Below are 19,031 nucleotides of genomic sequence, written 5' to 3'. Positions count from 1 at the left end.
ACAGGCTAAGCAGTAGGTCGTGAGTGTATGAAGGGACTTTACCAATGCAGGAATAAGCCAGCATGCTCATGATGTACATAGAGTGTAGAAAGAATGCAGTTCATTCTTGTACGATGTATGTGGCAAAATATACTAATAGATGTCAACCATCTTGGCAATTATTTATCAACCTCTTCAACTTGTTACATGGAAGTGATAGTTTAACAACTAGACAACGTAGCAGAAGGAAACATGTGATGACAGAAATGCATAAAATTTGTGTTCTTGCTGCTGTTGCAGTTGCTCCAGATGTTACCTCCCACACAATCTCACAAGGAAGTGGCATGAGTCAGAAAGTGTCTTACACATTCTCCATCAACAAAGGTACCATTCCCATCACCCCTTTCTCCATCAAGAGCTGCATGGAAACGAGTATGTGAATTGTTTTAACTTCTGTACATGGGCATTAAGACAGGATAATCCAGATCTATCATGTTATTTGTTTAGTGATGAAGTCACTTTTACCAAACATGGCCTGGTAAACAGCTGAAACATGCACTGTTGCTCTGTTGAGAATACCCATTGGCTTCATCAGGCAGAATATCAACATTCATGGAACTGTATATGTGTGGTGTGGGATAGTGACCATACTAGGCCTGTTTTTCATAGATCAAACACTGAACTTGCCAAAGTATTGCAGCCTCCTAATAGACCATCTTCCATGGATATTAGAAGACTTTCCTCTGCAGAGTAGGAAGAACCTGTGGTACCAACATGATGAGTGTCCAGCCCATAGTGCATTAAGTAGTACACTATGTCTTCACAAATTGCTTCCAAATAGTCGGATTAGACACAGAGGACCTCTATCTTGGCTGGCCTGTTCCCTGGATTTCGAGCCTGCAGACGTTTTTCTGTGGGGAACTTTGAAGATAGTGTCTACGAGGACATCCTAACTACATCCAATGACATGCAGTGGTGTATTACTACAGTCTGCTCATGTATCTCCACTGAGATGCTAGCATGTGTGCAGCAGTCATTCCACATCAGACTGGGAGCGTGTATTGCCACTACCAGTGGTCATTTTTAACACAACCACTGATGGTCAGCTGTCTCATCATCGGTCAAAATCCACATAACTTGTGCATGCACTTGTGTTATTCTTCAGTGTGTGCTGTCACAGGTATTGTGAGCTTTTCAAAACACGATATCTCGTGAATGACTCACACTACAGTTCTGTAACAAACACCACTGACATTCTAATTTATCCCACTTTTAGTTTCTTAATTTCAATAGGCACTGTTACATTTTAAAAAGTATATGTTTCCACAAAAAGTACACTTTCTAAGTATTATTAAAATCTGCTAATCAGTTAACAATATGGACCCCTGACTACCCATCCATTCTGTGGAAAACTGAACATCAATAGCACTTTCCATTTCCACAATATTTGTGGCGCAAGTTTTAGGTGATTCACCCTGTACTGAATATTAAAATGACAAAGGCTTGGAAGAAAAGATGGAAGAGGCGCTAATTTCACAGGCTGAAGTTGCTAAGTAAGTTGTTCTTCCCACGTTGGCTCACACTATGGAGACAATATTTAGGAAAAAAGAGGAACAAGATCCTAACAGAGAGCAGAAACAAGGCAGATAGCCAGGCTAGTGTGAGCATGGACACCAAGAGGGGAAAGAGGGGTCAGAGGGGAAGGAGAGGAAAGAGGAGAAGGAGGAGGCAGAGGGGAAGGAGAGGCAGAGGGGAAGGAAGGAGGGGCAGAGAGGAAGGGAATGAAGCATGGCATGGAAAGAAAGGCTGCAACAGCTTGGGGCCCTGTGTGCCACACACAAACTCATGAAAGAGCGATGAGCCCCCTGGGTGGGGGGCGGCTGGTGGGGGGGGGGGGAGATGAACAACTTCAGGTACACTGAAACATTGAATACAATGCTTCAAATTAGACCCATGACGTTTTCATACTGGTGGGCACAAGCATCTCATCTACACACAACATAGCAATCATTTTGTGATTCGTTCAACTGTGGCAAATTTATTAACAGAAAATGTCTTCAAAACAATTTGAAAATTTTTGATTAATGCAACCTGCTACAAATACTTTTAAAATGCTGTATTTCAAAGTCATAACTAGTTTCAAGCATTCATGCCCACCTTCAGACAGCTAACATTTCCAATTATTTTAATGTTTCCATCAACATGTCATCTCCACCACTGCACAAGAATATTTCAGTAGATGTTACGATAGCAACAAGTGCTAATGTGCCTGCATTTACTTAGATATAAGGTGAAAAAGATGCATATGTTATTTTATCCATGTTTGATCTTGTAAACTTCGTGGGCATTAATGATAGTTGATGCAACCAGCCACATATATTTTTTAATGATTTATTTTTATTCACTTATATACATTCCAGTAGCTGGCAGTTCGTTTTGCTGCAGTCCATGTGGTTTCTTATCTCGATTTATATGTTCTTGAATTCCACCACAACACACATATTGTAAAAAAGCTACTGTGGCAAACTTCATAATGTTGTTCAAATCCGTGTTGAGCATCGCACATTGTTTCACAAAAAAATGGTTCAAGTGGCTCTAAGCACTATGGGACTTAACATCTATGGTCATCAATCCCCTAACCAAGCTAAGGACATCACACAACACCCAGTTATCACGATACAGAGAAAATCCCTGACCCCGCCGGGAATCGAACCTGGAGCGAGAACGCTACCGCACGACCACGAGCTGCGGACTCATTGTTACATATTTGATGTTTTTATTTACATTACAAAGATTACAATTCAGCAAAGATACAAAGATGTCATCATTAAATATCGACGAAGGATGTAAACACAGCAGAGATGATGCTGGATGTGCAAAATGTAACATGTTAATGAAGGAAAAATAAAGTGTAAACTTTTTATTAAATGAAACAACAAGTTTATTGTTACCAGTCACCGTTTATTTATCTCCACGACGCGTTACAAACGCCTAAACCTCCATCATCAGGTGAATTTACATTTGTTAGCATGACAATTCTGTGTTTCTGTGTTACGAGTTTTTGGAGGAACTTTTGGTACTGGCTCCAGTTGTCACAGGATCCTTTCATAGTCGTAACATATCACATGTATATTCTCATCTTTTGTTTACAAGCCGGCCACGGTGGCCGAGCGGTTCTAGGCGCTTCAGTCCGGAACCGCCCGACTGCTACGGTCGCAGGTTAGAATCCTGCGTTGGGCATGGATGTGTGTAGTGTCCTTAGGTTAGTTAGGTTTAAGTAGTTCTAAGTTCTAGGGGACTGATGACCTCAGATGTTAAGTTCCATAGTTCTCAGAGCTATTATTATTTTGTTTACAAAATATGACAGACGACATATGATGTGTTACGACTGTGTGACAATGAGCAAAGTATCGAATATACCTCATCCTGACGGCTGTGGCTCTGAAAATATCAACTGCCATGTAAATCTATATCCTTTTTACAACTGGACATAACTTTCCACGTAGAATCTTTCATCCGCCTTACAGCCATAGATGCGCTGAAATCACAATTTTCCACATCAAACCCATACCTCCCTTACTGCTGGACATAGTCATTTTCTTTGCCAAATCAGAACACTGACCACAGTAACCTTGCACCCCAATACATAGTTTATAAGCTTGCTGATCTCAACCAGTCTATCATACATCCCCTCCTAAGTATAATGATTGGTCAGTAACTGAATGCCACCAAACAATATTGAGCGAAAATTTCCGTATGGCTGAACATGCTCCATTGTTTCTCTTGAGTCTGGAACCAGTGTGACTTAGGAAGAGAGATGTAATCATCCTATAAGCGACCAGCTATTAAAAATACTATCGCAACGACTATGTTACTGGCACTCTGCATAAAAATCTATCTTGGTTCTATAGGCACACACAAGTATATCCATGTTAAAAACTATACATGCTTTACAAATCAAGGCATGTTATTGCTTCTGAATCAAGTGGTCTTCCACACAATTACCATGATACTGAATATAGATGGTGACCCTTAGGGTGTGTATTGCCAGACCGAAAGTGAGGGTTCACGACGCCAGTGGTGTCAGCTCACAATAAAATCACCTTGCCGATCGAATTGGAAAGTGATTCGACTAAGGAACGTGGTATTCAAATGTTTCAAATGGCTCTGAGCACTATGGAACTTAACTTCTGAGGTCATCAGTCGCCTAGAGCCTAGAACTACTTAAACCTAACTAATCTAAGGACATCACACATATCCATGCCCCAAGGCAGGATTCGAACCTGTGACTGTAGACGTCGCGCAGTTCCAGACTGTAGCGCCTAGAACCGCTCGGCCACTCCGACAACTCTCTCATGCCGCTGCTGGATATTTCTCACGCCAAGAAACAAAATTTGTAACACATTCTCTCTCGATGCCATATAGAAAGTGTAACAGAGCTTATGCAGTGTATCTACAGGGTTATAGGCGAGGGAGAATGATGGTTGATTGAAAATTATCTTATACGGTAGATGCTGTGTTATGTGAGGAATTACTTCAAAAAATGCAATGCTAGATTGATGTCATAAGACATGTGCAAACTCCTATGATGGCTTTTCAGATCTATAGTGTTACGCTTTCTGGCAGAAATTCTGTCTGCAGTTTTAAATCAAGTCTCTGCATTCAGCCAAACACGTGGGTTGGATATCATGGAGACGTCTTCTAATGACTACAGTCACTGGTGAATCAAATTTGTCCACTGTCATGCCTCAAAAAGAGTCACCTTTTTCGAACCTGTCAAGGAACCCATCTAGTAAAACTCCAATGTGGTTTTAGGCAGTCCCTCTGCAACTTGTAACTGTTCCCCAATCTCTGCCCCATCCTCTCTGCAGCTTTGTCCATGTGATCGTACCAATTTCAGTCAGAACTTAGCTGAAGTGAAGAGCACTATATCTACCATTCTTTGAAGAAATAGGGTGAGCTAATGCAACAGGACCATGTTTTGACTGCTTGGTGGAACAGGGAACATATCGCCCTGGCTCCACCAACAGTGTACAATCTATAAGGCCAGCACCAAACGAAACTTTCTACGGCAATTTGAGCTAGTATAAAAGACAGTATGAGCAGTTACGAGGGTGTTTCTTATCGAGAAAGTTAGGAAGACTTCACATAATATGGAAATTGGAAGAAAGACGAGGACTTTACTGTTGCATTGCAGTGTGTTTCCAGACTACATACAGCTACTGTAGTCCAAAGGAGATCTGCATCTCTCAGAGTGCATTCATGTCTGTCACACAAACATTCTCTCTCTACTCGTTATTTTTTACCATTCAACAAAAGAAAAACTATGAACTATAAAAACTTCATTAATGGTACCTGTTAGAGAACTCAATAAGATGCTGCCATTCCCTCTCTTCTGATATATTGAAGACAAATACTGTGTGCATGCTGACATCGAGCATAAGTTGCAATCCCATTAAATATACAGGTAATGGTCCACTGGACCAGATGATAAGTGATCGAAGTCGTTTACAAAGACCAGTGTAAAGGTTCGTTGTATGCACTGTAGGAAGACCCTATCTCACAGGTTGTGAAACACAAGAGTTGTTCTTTTACAAGCAGTTTGATAAAATGTTTTCCTGCTGTAATGCATCCAAGCAGTGTATGACTACAGTTTTGTGCCCATCATACAGTTTGTTTTTCCACCACAACTTTGAGGTCTGTGACAAGTGCTAAACTGACAAATACAATTGCATAGGCTTCTGTGGTCGGGGTCAGCCGACATAAAAGTTTTCTGGGTATGGTACAACAACATAATGCATAAAAACACTGCTGCTGGAGAAAGACCAACATTTCGGCCACAGTTGCCGCGGCCTTCTTCTGAGTCTAGCGGTGCGTTCTAGCTATGCAGTGTCAATTATATTTTGTTGTTACTGTTCATTGCGTATGCCATTGCATCATAATTTTAAATAGATAGTTCGTTTCATTGGCCACTTAAGAAAGTAGGAGAGGGAACTGTATTGTAATACGTTATTGCGGTGGAGGGAGAATGTAACCTCTGTTGTCTATTGGCTCTTGTGTTATGTGCCATGATTGGTGATCACCATCGAATGAGAAGTTGACTGCTGTTTACCAAATGCTGGATGTCAGCTGCATGGTGGCAGTTATAGGGTGTTTAAGTATTTCGATGGAGTCTCTGATTTTGCGTTCCTTCATAACTGGCTGCTTGGCCAACACACACGCTTCGCTGAATTTTATTTCTTTTCCGCAGACTTGCTGATGTTCTGCAACTGCAGATTTATTGTGTTGCCATAGACGATTATAGTGCTCGTTTCCCTGAATGCACATTGCTATTGGCCTGTCAGTCTCGGCAATGTATGCCTCTCCACATTTGCTTTCCACTTTGTACACGCCTGCAGTGTGTAATGCATCCACCTTGTCCTTAGTGGAGCCTAGCACGTCCTGGATCCTGCGACCACTATAGAAGACAGGCTGCACCCCAACCCGGTGAAGCTGTTTCCCTATTTGGTCAGTAATATTTTTCACATAACGTAAGCGCACTGTTGGCTGCAGTTTGTCCATTTCTTGCTTATCTTTCTTACTTTGCTCATTGACGAGGCTGTGTGGATCGACTTATGGCTGTAGCCATTGGCTAGAAACGTTGTGCTTAGCCTTTTAAGCTGCAGTGTTATGTTTTGAGCATCACTTAGGCATTCTGCACAGATTGCCGAAGACCGGATGACCGAGTTCTTCAGCGCTGGGTGGTGGTAGGGTTGGGCGTGCAGACACCTGTGTGTATGTGTAGGCTTGCCATATACTCTGCGCCCCAGTGTGTCCTCCGTTGCCCTGTATACTTCAATCTCTAGAAATGGAATTGCACCATTCTTCTCTACTTTGAGCGTGAACTGTATATTCCCGTGCATGTTGTTAAAATATTCGTGAAACCTGTGTAGTTCCATTTCACCATGAGGTCATTAGCGAACGTGTCGTCCACGTGTCTGAACCAGTGACGTGCGCATAAAGGTCCGTTGTTTCAAAGGCTCCCATGAATATGTCGGCTGCCAGCAGAGGCGCCATTGCTACCCCATCTGTCTGCTCGTAGTATTTACCTTGCCATTTGAAGTACATTGAAGTCAGACACAACTCAACCAGGTCGCATACGTCTGGCGGACATGCTCCTGAAGGATGCTGATAGTTTCATCTACTGGCACATTCGTAAATAGTGACTTCAAGTGAAAGCTCACCATGATGTCTGGAGGTAAAATTGTTTCTCCCTTAGGCGTTCTATAAAGTGCATCGAGTTCTCCATATAAGAGTCCTTCTTGGAAACTAGATGTCTTAATTTGCAGGTTAGATACTTTGCTAAACTGTAAGTAGGAGAAGTGATTCCATTCACTATTGGCCTCAAAGGATAGCTTTTCTTATGTATCTTTGGAACACCGTAAATTTTAGGAAAGACTGATGCTCTGGGAATGCGACCCTTGGCTGTGTCAGCGTCAATTTTCGAGTCCCTAATCGAGGCCTGCGTCTTTCGAATTATCTTCGCCGTAGGATCCGCCCTTAGTTCTTTGTACATGGGGTCATTTAATAATTCTTTCATCTTGTCTTCGTACTGCATGGTGTCTAAGATGACAGTAGCATTGCCCTTGTCTGCTGTTAATATCACAATTTCGTCGTTGTTCTTCTGTTCCGTGATAACTGTCCTTTCCTCTCGGCTAAGGTTGTGTTTTGGTGGCCCGGCATGTAGCAGAACTCTAACGGCTTCCTGCCAAATTTTCTCAACTTCTATCGCAGATGTGTGCCAGAGTGCTGTTTCCCCGGATTCGATAATTTCTTCTGTGGGAATCCGCTCAGGAGTGACGGCAAAGTTTAGTCCTTTATCTAGTGCTTCTGTGGCTGCGTTACTGATGGGGTGAGATGAAAGGTTCATCACTGAGATGTATCTAGTCGAGACGAAGTGTTCTGTGTCGTCTTTGCTAGCTACTCAAATTTCTTCTTCTGGCGAATGGCGATGGTTTCACTAGTTGCATACGCTTGTAGGTGAGTGATTCCGTCGTCGTTATTGCAGTCGGTAGCTGATAACGTAGATGATAGCAGAAGATGTAGTTGCAGCAATATTTGTTGTTGAAGTCAAGTTCTCTTCGCAGCTGATGAATACGCTTCTTTAGAAGAGATTTACTGGCTCGCCTGAAGATGCTTTTTGCTTTGTGAGTGTCGAAGTTAAATTTAAACTGAACCTCTTCAAGTAGATGAGGTGTTACTGACCGAATAGGCAAACACATTCGCCGCGTTGGGGCGCAGCCTGTCTTCTATAGCGGTCGCAGGATCCAGGACGTGACAGGTTACACTAAGGACAAGGTGGATGCATTACACACGAGGTGGAATGCAAATGAGGAGAGGCATACATCGGCGAGATTGGCAGGCCAACAGCAACGTGCATCCGTGGACACGAGCGCTATATTCGTCTAGGGCAACACAACAAATCTGCAGTGTCAGTTGTAGATGTGGACATCAGCAAGACTGCGGAAAGCAAATAAAATTCAGCGAAGCCTGCATGTTGGCCAAGCAGCCGGTTATGACGAAACGCAAAATCAGAGGGGCCATCGAAATACTTAAAACACATTAATAACACGAATAGAGAGGATGGACTCAGGCGTGCCCCATCTTGGCAGCCAGCAATCAGAGCCCAACACACTGCACTGTCAACACGAAGCACGAGCACTACCGGCGAGTAACTGCCGCCACGAGGCCGACATCCAGCATCCAACTTCTCATTCGACAGTGACCACCAATCATGGCACAGAACACAAGAGCCAGTAGACAACAGAGGTTACGTTCCCCCTCCACCGCAATAATCTATTAAAATAAAGTTCCCTCTCCCTCTTTCTTAAGTGACCAATGAACTATCTTTTTAAAATTATGACGTAATGGCATGCGCAGTGAACAGTAACAACAAGATATAATTCACACTACAATAATGAATAAAACAATAGGAATGTTTGTAAGCTACTACGAACAGCACAGCAAACGCATTGTTGTGGCCATGATAGACACGAAGCCCAACCAAGCGTACGACAGTAGTACAAGTCTATATGCCAACTAGCTCAGCAGATGACAAAGAAATTGCAGATATGTATGATGAGATAAAAGAAATTATTCAGATAGTGAAGGGAGACGAAAATTTAATAGTCATGGGTGACTGGAATTCGATTGTAGGAAAAGGAAGAGAAGGAAACGTAGTAGGTGAATATGGATTGGGGGTAAGAAATGAAAGAGGAAGCCGCCTGGTGGAATTTTGCACAGAGCACAACTTAGTCATGGCTAATAATTGGTTCAAGAATCAGAAAAGAAGGTTGTATATACATGGAAGAAACCTGGAGATACTGACAGGTTTCAGATAGATTATATAATGGTAAGACAGAGATTTAGGAACAAAGTTTTAAATTGTAAGACATTTCCAGGGGCAGATGTGGACTCTTACCACAATCTATTGGTTATGAACTGTAGATTAAAACTGAAGAAACTGCGAAAACGTGGGAATTTCAGGAGATGGGACCTGGATAAACTGACTTAACCAGAGGTTGTACAGAGTTTCAGGGGTAGCATAAGGGAACAATTGACAAGAAGGGGGAAAGAAATACAGTACAAGAAGAATGGGTAGGTTTGAGGGATGAAGTAGTGAAGGCAGCAGAGGATCAAGTAGGTAAAAAGACGAGGGCTAGTAGAAATCCTTGGGTGACAGAAGAAATATTGAATTTAATTGACAAAAGGAGAAAATATAAAAATGCAGTAAATGAAGCAGGCAAAAAGGAATACAAACGTCTCAAAAATGAGATCGACAGGAAGTGCAAAATGGCTAAGCAGGCATGGCTAGAGGACAAATGTAAGGATGTAGAGGCTTATCTCACTAGGGGTAAGATAGATACCGCCTACAGGAAAATTAAAGAGACCTTTGGAGAAAAGAGAACCACTTGTATGATTTTCAAGAGCTCAGATGGAAACCCAGATCTAAGAAAAGAAGGAGTATATAGAGGGTTTATACAAGGGCGTTGTATTTGAGGGCAATGTTATGGAAATGGAAGAGGATGTAGATGAAGATGAAATGGGAGATGTGATACTACGTGAAGATTTTGACAGAGCACTGAAAGACCTGAGTCGAAACAAGGCCCCGGGAGTAGACAACATTCCATTAGAACGACTGACAGCTGTGGGAGAGCCAGTCCTGACAAAACTCTACCATCTGGTGAGCAAAATGTATGAGACAGGCGAAATACCCTCAGACTTCAAGAAGAATATAATAATTCCAATCCCAGGCTTTGACAGATGTGAAAATTACCGAACTATCAGTTTAATAAGTCATGGCTGCAAAATACTATCGCGAATTCTTTACACACGAATGGAAAAACTGACAGAAGCCAACCTCGAGAAAGATCAGTCTGGATTCCGTAGAAATGTTGGAACACTTAAGGCAATACTGACCCTACGACTTATTTTAGAAGCTAGATTAAGAAAAGGCGAACCTACGTTTCTAGCATTTGTAGACTTAGAGAAAGCTTTTGACAATGTTGACTGGAATACTCTCTTTCAAATTCTGAAGGCTCAAATGGCTGAGCACTATGGGACTCAACTGCTGTGGTCATAAGTCCCCTAGAACTTAGAACTACTTAAACCTAAGGACATTACTCACATCCATGCCCGAGGCAGGATTCGAACCTGCGACCGTAGCGGCCGTGCGGTTCCAGACTGTAGCGCCTTTAACCGCTCGGCCACTCCGGCCGGCCAAATTCTGAAGGTGGCAGGGGTAAAATACAGGGAGCGAAAGGCTATTTACAATTTGTACAGAAACCAGATGGCAGTTACAAGAGTCGAGGGACATGAAAGGGAAGCACTGGTTTGGAAGGGAGTGAGATGGGGTAGTAGCCTCTCCCTGATGTTCAATATGTATATTTAGCAAGCAGTAAAGGAAACAAAAGAAAAATTCGGAGTAGGTATTAAAATCCATGGAGAAGAAATAAAAACTTTAAGGTTCGCCGATGTCATTGTAATTCTGTCAGAGACAGCAAAGGACTTGGAAGAGCAGTTGAACGGAATGGACAGAGCCTTGAAAGGAGGATATAAGATGAACATCAACAAAAGCAAAACGAGGATAATGGAATGTAGTCGAATTAAGTTGTATGATGCTGAGAGAATTAGATTAGGAAATGAGACACCCAAAGTAGTCAAGGAGTTTTGCTACTTGGGGAGCAAAATAACTGATGATGGTCAAGGTAGAGAGGAAAAAAATGTAGACTGGCAATGGCAAGGAAGCGTTTCTGAAGAGGGGAAATTTGTTAACATCGAATATAGATTTAAGTGTCAGGAAGTCATTTCTGAAAGTATTTGTATGGAGTGTAGCCATGTATGGAAGTGGAACATGGACAATAAGTAGTTTGGACAAGAAGAGAATAGAAGCTTTCGAAATTTGGTGCTACAGAAGAATGCTGAAGATTAGATGGGTAGATCACATAACTAATGAGGAGGTACTGAATAGGATTGGGGAGAAGAGAAGTTTGTGGCACAACGTGACTAGAAGAAGGGATGGGTTGATAGGACATGTTCAGAGGCATCAAGGAATCACCAATTTAGTATTGGAGGGCAGCGTGGGGGGTAACAATTGCAGAGGGAGACCAGGAGATGAATACACTAAGCAGATTCAGAAGGATGTAGGCTGCAGTAGGTACTGGGAGATGAAGAAGCTTGCACAGGATAGAGTAGCACGGAGAGCTGCATCAAACCAGTCTCAGGAGTGAAGATCACAACAACAACAGCAGCTAGAACGCACCACTAGAATCAGAAGAAGGCCGCTGCAGCTGTGGCCGTAACGTTGGTTTTTCTCCAGCAGCAGTAGTTTTATACATTATGACGCAGTACCATACCCAGAAAACTTTCATGTCGACCGACATAAATAAGTTTCAATGCATTGGCTCTCACATAAAGCTGGACATTGCATGGTGTAAACTGTGCTGCTCCAAAAACACACAGGATGTTTGAAATGAAAGTCAGGGGCAGTGTTTCTTATTGTCACAAATGTGGAGAACATTGTAACATATAGAAACTGGTAGAGTTTGCAGCATTATTGCGTGCTTCCAAACAGCTATCTGAAGTTGATGGTTTCTACATTTAATCTCATCTTCCACAGTGACGGGATAGTAGACGTCTCCTTTTTTCGTTTTTCGAAGAGTCACTGAGCATTGATTTATCATATTGGTGGTGCATATTACACCTATTTATATGATCGCTGTTTCCGTGTTCTCGGTGGTAGTCATCCTGACCTCAAATTCCTTGGACACTGTCTTTTTTATGACTGTAAATGCATAACTACATGTGGAACAAGGGGGTATTCTGCAGGACTTAAATTGATACAGCACGGATAGTATGCACAATCAGTGTCATTCGCACCGGTAAGGGAATGGAATGATATTCATACAGCCAGGTGGGCATGTAAGTACCCTCATCCCTCCACATTTTTTGTCATATTTTCATCACTTTTACGTATTTTCCATCAGCTTTCGAAATTTTACCATATTGTATAAAAATTACGAATCCTGATACAATCTAGTGACATTCGATAATGAGTGAAGTATCAAAAATATCTCCTCCTGACGGCTGTGGAGCTAGAAATATCAGTTTTCTGCAATTTTAACGCATTTTACTGAATTACTCGAGGTCCAAATCACCGCTCTCGACGAGTTGTCACGTCAACAAAACGTCTCATCGCCTCGATCTCGTGGTGATATCAGCCAGTAACATTGCAGCATGGTTCTCAATTTATGTATCATTGCTAAACTATCCTCTCCATTACTTTTTGAGGGTCATATACATATGGACAAACCGTGAAACCTGTTATGATGCCCACATAACATGACACAAATATTGTTTCTTAGTGTGGGAAATAGCCATCAGCAGAGAGGAGTTGCAAAAACTACGGTCCTTAGCCCAAACACTTTATAAATTCGGTAAGATTTTATTACAATTTGCCATCTCCCTCTATGTGGATGGAGTGACAAAATATCCTCGCATTCATGGGATAAAATCAGATATTCAAAGCTGTAGCTCTCAGCCCTCTATTTCTAAATGAGATACCCCTTCACTGAACTATAGGCTAACGATCCTGAGCAAAGCTCCATACGACTTCTCTCTATGCAACTCGTAACTCTTCCTCTGTCTTGAACCAACACTCGCTTCAACACTGTATCTGATTTAATTTGAAACTGACCACTAGTAGGAGCGTACTATGCCTGCTGCATCCAACGTTTCGTGAAGGAACAGAAAGAGCTGAGTTCGACGTAATCAATACACTTTGATGTTTTGCGTTTGCAAAGAGTGTAACACCTGTTCCAAACTTGTACTGATCACTGCTACTTACGTATATTGGTTTTCTCATTCCAATACTGTAACTGCCATTCTTAGAAGACTGTTCCATACCAGTCTTATTCATGTCGCCCATCCAGTAACGCACGATGTCTCTAGATGCTTACCGAGTGAGGTGGCGCAGTGGTTAGCACACTGGACTCTCATTCGGGAGGACGACAGTTCAGTCCCGCGTCCGGCCATCCTGATTTAGGTTTTCCGTGATTTCCCTAAATCGCTCCAGGCAAGTGCCAGGATGGTTCCTTACGGCCGACTTCCTTCCTCGTCCTTCCCTAATCCGATGAGACCGATGACCTCGCTGTTTGTTCTCTTCTCCCAAAGAGCCCAGCTCTCTATATGCTTGCATCGTGAGGAGTTCAGCACTCTTTATTGGTGTATAGTGGATACGAGCCTGATACATTTGAGAGAGTTGTGGTGATACAATAGACGATTAAGAAGAAGAAGAAGAAGAAACATTTGCATATGCATGTTGGAGCTCAAGACGGAAAGAGTTTGAAATGTTTTACATTAGTAGCTTTTACTATCAATTCTGTAGAATTGTTGTAGTGTTTGGATTCCATACCAAGAACGTGTTTGTAAGAGAGAAATGACCATAGAACACAAACACAAATGCATAGCATTTTATATGTAAAATTACACACTATGCTACTGAAGTGGACTGACAAGGCAGCCAGTCCACAGTGACGGGTAGCCGAAAGAAAGGCGCGCGTACACACGCCGACGGGCGTCAAGTACTGGAACAGGCTACGTAATTAATGCTATGAAGAAAAGTACATAGCTGGATTAATACTTATCTTTAATCAATCATTGTGGTACATCGCTCTTGACGATACACAGGAGACTTTAATTACAATCACTGTAAGGCTAATGGCGCCTTGCTAGTTCGTAGCCATTAACTTAGCTGAAGGCTATTTTGTCTCTCGGCTAATGAGAGAGAAAGGCTTCGTACCTCTAGTCGCTAGCTAGGTCGTCCGTCCAACTGGGGCGAGTGCTTGTTAGTATCACGAGACCTGCCTTGTGGTGGCGCTAGGTCTGCGATCACACAGTGGCGACACGCGGGTCCGACATGAACTAAATGGACCGCGGCCGATTTAATCTACCACCTAGCAAGTGTGGTGTCTGGCTGTGACACCACATTCCTCCCCCGCAAATCGGCGAACGGTCGTGAGATAAGGCTTCCGCCCGCCGTGGGGAGGACCCCATGTTGACGTATGCGATGAGGTGGGGAGCCTAACAACAGGCGAGGCTGTGCCACCCGCACCCGGCCATTCGGTCCGAGGGGAGCTAGGAAACGCCTGAAAAGCTAGTCCAGGGTGCACGTCAACATGCGGTGTATGCGCCCGTAATGAGACAGGAGGGGCCGAAGGGTCGACCTCCATTGCGTCGGGGTACCCGACGCGCGATGACGTCATGTGGTCCGGAGCGGGCAAGAGTTCCATGGCGGAGGACAGCTGGTCACGGGAAGCGATCGGCGGCGCGTGACCCTGGGAGGCGCATGGCGGCTGCAGCGAAGCGTCGAACGCGGGCGGCGCCGGCGGGAGTACCGGCGGCTGCGGCGGCGGCGGCGGCGGCTGCTGCTGCGGCGGCGCGTCGCCATGGGGCAAAATGGAAGGCATCGTCGGTAACACCTGGGGATGAGGCGAGCCAGTAGATGGGTCCCCAGGGCGCTGACCGGACGGCACCGTCGCTGAAAGCAGACGGGGAGCGGCAGAACCCGTGCGACGACAGAGGCGCAGCTGATTGAGATGCCGACGCACCTCACCAGAGGCCCCCAAAACCAAATACATCGCGCGGCCGAGGCAGCGAAGAATGCGCCCTGCGAGCCAACGCCGTGAACCGCGATAGTTGCGATAAAATACAACGTCGCCTGGAGCAAAAGCAGGAGTCTGCCGCTGCACAGGAACCTGATGCGGCGGATGCAGCAAAGACATCAAGGTGCGATGAGGACGACCGTGGAGCAACTCAGCCGGCGAGCGACCATCCCGGGGCTGAGAGCGATACGAAGACAAAAAGAGCAACAATGCGTCCTCCCGAGAATGCGACCCTTTCAATTTCAACATCTGTGACTTGAAAGTCCGGACCAATCGTTCAGCGACACCGTTTGACTGAGGCGAAAACGGCGCGGATGTCAGATGTTGAATACCATTGGCCTGGCAGAATGACTGAAATTCTGCGGACATGAATTGTGGGCCATTGTCAGAAACAATAGTCTGCGGAAGACCTTCAATACAAAAGATAGCAGACAACGCTTGGTTGGTGGCGGAGGACGTCGTGGAAGACATCCGGACAACAAAAGGAAAATTACTGAAGGCGTCGACCAGAACCAACCATCGAGCATTCCAGAATGGACCAGCAAAATCAATGTGCAAGCGTTGCCAAGGGGAAGTGGCGTTGGGCCATGCAAAGACTTTCCGCGGCGGTGCGGATTGTTGTTCGGCACACCCCATGCAAGAAGAACACATATTCGTAATCGCAGCATCGATTCCGAACCAAGTACAGTGCTGACGAGCAAGTTGTTTCGTTCGCACTATACCCCAATGTCCTTGGTGAAGAAGCCGTAAAACAGAGGACTGTAACGAACGTGGGACCACGACTCGGGACTGATCATTCTCAGAACGCAACAACAAAACACCACGTCAAACAAAAAGTCTCTCCCTGTGAGCAAAAAATCGGCGAACCAACGGATCCGCAATCCGAGACTTTGACAAAGGCCATTGCGTAGCAACAAAACGCAAAACAGTAGCAAGGACAGGGTCAGCAGCGGTGGCTGTAGCTACACGACGAAAATCAATCGGAAACGATTCGACCACTTCATCTGTTTCCGAATCAATGAACAGGCAAGCAAGTTCGGAAGAATCGAATGCTTTATCCTCAGCAACCGGCAAACGGGACAACACATCGGCGTTTCTGTGCTTAGCAGTGGACCGATACAAGATATCGTAGCGGTACTGCGAGAGGAAGATAGACCAGCGAATGAATTTCTGCGCTGTACGCGGAGGTACAGGCTTGTTCGGATGAAAAAGCGATGTCAAAGGTTTGTGGTCTGTGATGATGGTGAAGTGACGACCATACAAGAAATCATGGAACTTAGTAACACCAAACACGAGAGCCAAAGCTTCTTTCTCTATCTGTGAATAATTTCTCTGCGCAGACGAGAGCAATTTGGACGCAAAGGCAATAGGGCGATCATGCGAGCCAACTTTGTGCGCAAGCACAGCACCGATCCCGAAATCCGATGCATCTACCATCAACAAAAGGGGTTTCTGGGGATCGAAAGGCGTGAGGCAAGTATTAGAAAGCAACGCCGATTTCAACTGGCAAAAGGCGCGTTCGCATTCCGTCGTCCAGACGAACGGAACACCTGTACGGCGTACGCGATGAAGCGGAGCTGAAAAAGAAGAGGCATTGCGCACATTCACTCACACCTTGTGATTCTACATTGTTCAATGTTCTTGCGACCTCCTGACGCAATGCGTGAGGAACATTGCGCGCTCTGAAACATTGCGGTTGCGCGTTGACCTTCAGTTCCAAATGTGCTTCATAGTTTTGAGCGCAACCTAAGCCCGGTGCAATAATGTCTGCAAATTCGTCACATAAGCGAGAAACACTGTCTGAAGGCACAGTTTGATTCACTGATAGCACCTGATTTACAATAGACATGTTAAACAACTGAAATAAATCTAAGCCAAACAAGTTCACTGCCGTAGAAGAACGAAGAACGTAAAATGACACAAGTTCTGTTTGTCCTTTATATGTTGCAAAAAGAGTGCACTGTCCTAACACAGGTATTGTCTGTCCTGAATAACTTTTTAACTGAACATTTGCGGCACGCAACGGAGGGGCGCCCAGTTGTTTGTACGTGTCGTGATTGAGCAATGAAACTGCAGCTCCGGTATCGAGCTGGAATGGTATCACTTTGCCTTCAAAGTCTAAGTCCACAAAAAGTTTATTGTTCTGCTGACGACAAGAGCGACTGTTTTGTGCAATTGGAACAGACACTGGTACAGAATCACTTGCTAATTGACGTGATTTCCGGCGACGTCGACGCACAGTTTTTGTGGGACGAACACAGTCACTGTTAGAGAAAGTGGCACTGGACGAATCGGAATTAACTACATGAATGTCCATGGGCGAAGGTCCACGATCCTGAGTGTCCTTGGTTCGATTCCGGCGCGAAGCAAAGGGCCTGGAATGATTGTGATTGTCTGATCGGAGCTTTTTCTGGCAAACACTTTGAACATGTCCTTTCCTATTGCAGAAAAAGCAAATAGCTTGGCGTGACGGGCAATGTTCACGCGAATGTCTAGTAGCACACCGCGGGCATGATTTCACTGCATTTGTGGGCTGGCGCAGCACACCTGGTTTATAACGCGGCGGCAGCTGCGTTTGTTTGCGCGAGGGCAGTTGACCGGGCCGCGCAGCTCGCCCGGCGGGCCGGTTAATGTTACACACTGCTGGCGAAGTTTCAAAAGATTCCTGAGCACAGTCAAGTGTGTCTTGTCTATCTAATATGTCGATCACTTGTTGAAGGGAGGGATTAACTAGTTTCAATATTTGCTCCCGTATGCGAACATCAGAAACGTTCTGTGCAATTGCATCACGTACCATTGTATCTGAATAAGAAAGACCACAGTCACAGTCAAAAGAACACTCCCTAGTAAGTCCTTGCAATGTTGCTACCCACTCCCTATTAGTTTGACCGGCCGTACGTTTTGTACGAAAAAACGTATACCGCTTTGCAACCACATTAACTGTTTCTTTGAAATAGGCATCTAAAGCAGACAAAATTTCCTCGTAGGACAGAGTTGCTACGTCGCGTCGGGGAAACAATTTCACTATCACACGGTCGGTGGACACACCGACACAAGAAAGCAAAAACGGCTGCCGCTCATTACCTTGAATTCTGTATGCGGCGAGGTGGAAGGCAAACTGGCGGGACCATTCCCGCCAAGTCTCGTGGTTCAGGTCGTAGTGCCTAAAAGGCGGTGCAACGGCAGGTTGTGGCTGCGGTACCGGTGAAGCGGCGGCGGCCGCATCGGTTTGAATGGCACGTTGACCCTGGACGAGCTGTCCAAGGGCATCCAATAACGCCTGCGTCTGCTGATTCTGCAAGCGATAAAATTCGAACAGTACATCTGGCGAAGCCATGACACAAGTAAATGTAAGCAATCAGAAAGAATACTTTAACTTGTCGCCAATGAAGTGGACTGACAAGGCAGCCAGTCCACAGTGACGGGTAGCCGAAAGAAAGGCACGCGTACACACACACGCCGACGGGCGTCAAGTACTGGAACAGGCTACGTAATTAATGCTATGAAGAAAAGTACGTAGCTGGATTAATACTTATCTTTAATCAATCATTGTGGTACATCGCTCTTGACGATACACAGGAGACTTTAATTACAATCACTGTAAGGCTAATGGCGCCTTGCTAGTTCGTAGCCATTAACTTAGCTGAAGGCTATTCTGTCTCTCGGCTAATGAGAGAGAAAGGCTTCGTACCTCTAGTCGCTAGCTAGGTCGTCCGTCCAACTGGGGCGAGTGCTTGTTAGTATCACGAGACCTGCCTTGTGGTGGCGCTAGGTCTGCGATCACACAGTGGCGACACGCGGGTCCGACATGAACTAAATGGACCGCGGCCGATTTGATCTACCACCTAGCAA

Source organism: Schistocerca americana, chromosome 11 (genome assembly GCF_021461395.2).
Source record: "Schistocerca americana isolate TAMUIC-IGC-003095 chromosome 11, iqSchAmer2.1, whole genome shotgun sequence".
Classification (NCBI taxonomy): domain Eukaryota; kingdom Metazoa; phylum Arthropoda; class Insecta; order Orthoptera; family Acrididae; genus Schistocerca; species Schistocerca americana.
The sequence above is the reverse complement of the archived record's forward strand: the minus strand, read 5'-3'. Positions refer to the sequence as shown.